We start from the raw sequence: 2500 nt of genomic DNA on the forward strand, positions 1-2500 counted from the left end.
GAGTGAATTTTTACATAATAACTTTTATGACACAGATTAAGTCATTGCGCACACCTATTAAATTGTCTTGTTTTCTTTGCTCTTGTGAGAGCAATTTGACTACTGTATTAATTTTAGACAAAAAATGTGTTCTAATTTCATGGTGTTGTGGCCATATGCATGTCATTGTGCCAATTGCTATCACACATTGTTGATTTCTTTTTATATCACTTGTTTGGATTTTTACCTACTCGGTGTTATTTAATGCACTGCAGAAGCTCCTATCACAATTCCAGAACCAGTGCCAGGGACTGTTGGTGTCTTCCCAAGAACAGACGGTAGTTTATTGATTTTTTAAAGGTTTTTGTTAATTTCTTAAATATCTCTTCAACTGGGGAAATGCATTGAACTGCAAAAGGCATTTAATAGACCATATTCATATTCCCAGTATTGGACTGGAACTAGCTTGCAATGGAGGCTAATGCGGGGGAATATAAATATATATTAAAAAGTATTTGCATTTGAAAAGATTTCCCCGCAGTAGCCTCCATTGCAAGCTAGTTTCTATTCAATACTGAGAATACGAATATGGTCTATTTATCGGCTCACAGGCTCTGTATGCACCCACAACGTTGGCAAAGCAGTGTCTTTCCCTAACTTTTTTGTTTTTTTTTTTAGTGGGAGAGCAGGGAGGGAAGAAGTGAGTGTCTTCTCGCCTTTTTCTACCATCTCTCACTTCCATCAATCTTGTGTTTGCCACTCACCTAATCATACAGTACATGTATGTACATGATTTGGTGACGAATTTCAAAGGAAAAAATGGAATGAATTGACTTACAACTGGTCAGTCGTCAAGGTCCACAATTTGTTTTTCAAACCATCTTTGTCTACAAGAGCAATAATATCAACAACAAGAAAATGGCCATGAAAACGAGTATTGGTTTAGGGCTTAAACCAATTGGCAACCCTTGGCAAGGGTTTTTTCTGACTTTCCCCACTGGGAAATAAACTGAAAACAGAAAACCTTATCAGGTGCTCATATCCAGTTCTGTACAGGTTTGGACATAATTGTGTTATCATCTTTTTAACCTCACATTGCCTGTCATTTAAAATTACATTGTATCTAGTAGACTTACATATTGTACTTTGATCTAAAGTTAACACGCTGTGCCTTAATTATCTTTCATTTCTTACAGTTTATAACAAGGAACCACATAAGAAGAAAAGAAAAGGGAAAACAGGATCCAGGAGATCTAAATGTAAAACATGTGGCCAGGAAAGCCCTTCTGGGAAGAAAGCCAGGGTGTACTGGGTCTCCTGTGAAGACTGTGAATGCTGGTTTCACAAGTAAGGCCTCATTGACCATCATATTCTTTACTTGTAAGATGCAAAAATTAGCGTCATGATAGAAATTATTATTACATCAGGAGCCTTGTATGCTTTTGGAGAGCATTACAGTACTAAGTGTACAATATTTTACATGCATAATGATATGCTTTGGAAAAGTACCTAAGGCCCAATACTGTAAGTGTCAAATTTCTCTTTTAATGTATAACTTTTAGAATTGTGATGCGTCATGATTTCCCCAATATAAAAATATCGTCCCAATACAGCCTGGTAAAGGGACCACTTATTATGTTGGTGGAAGGAACTCATGCACTGTATGGGGTAATAATTATAGTGTTAACAATAGTTTTTATTGGGCTTCCTGTTTTTAGTGTCTGTGTTGGACTGCCAGAGAACAAAGAACCAACCCATGAACGATGGTATTGCCCTGGATGTGATGCCTCCTAGGACTATTCCAAGGCGTAAATTATACAGCTGTACACCTCCTATATACTCAATAACCACCTGCCATTATGTACACAAAATTTGGACAATGCAAACACCTACACTGTAATAAAACAATGCCTAAAGCAGAAGTTCAAATGCAGTGAGATTTGAGGGGCTGTATGCATAACCATGGGTAGTCCTCATATTTCAGTTAATTTGGATTTGCAATGAAATGCCACAAGTCGTAGGATACCTTTTTTGAGATGCTCTGTGATGAATGTACATATAATTTTTCATTACAAACAAACAAACACTTCATTTAATTTATGAAGGGTGAAATACATTATGACCGGTTACCTGCTAATTTACATAACCCTCCCCCCCCCCCCTCAAAAAAAAAAACCCTCCTAAATATGAAAACACCTAATTACATTGTACAGTTAAAAATTTATAAAAATTATGCTTAAAAGGTCCTATTAATCTTAAAATGCTCTAATGAGGAGTTTTCAGTAAGGAAGTTATTCCATAGAGGACGTGCATTTGAATGAGTGGAAAGTTCTAAGCCCAGAATTTTTTTTAGAAGATGGTGTTAAAACGTCATTAGAGACAGCAGATCTGGTCCGATAACCATGTGTAGACCTGACACATTTAAAATATGATCTGAAATATTCAGGACAACTTTGTGAACTGCAAACTGTAAATTGGCCTACATGTACATGTAACTGGTCTCTGCATACAAACTGACCCT

General features: G+C 36.5%; 1 pseudogene; it reads right to left on the reverse strand.

The window, feature by feature from the left end:
• Positions 1–2025: 2025 nt before the first annotated feature.
• LOC138014490 (HMG domain-containing protein 3-like) overlaps positions 2026–2500 on the reverse strand; it is a 3439-nt pseudogene continuing 2964 nt past the window's right edge.

This window comes from Montipora capricornis, chromosome 1 (genome assembly GCF_036669925.1).
Source record: "Montipora capricornis isolate CH-2021 chromosome 1, ASM3666992v2, whole genome shotgun sequence".
In the NCBI taxonomy this organism is placed as follows: domain Eukaryota; kingdom Metazoa; phylum Cnidaria; class Anthozoa; order Scleractinia; family Acroporidae; genus Montipora; species Montipora capricornis.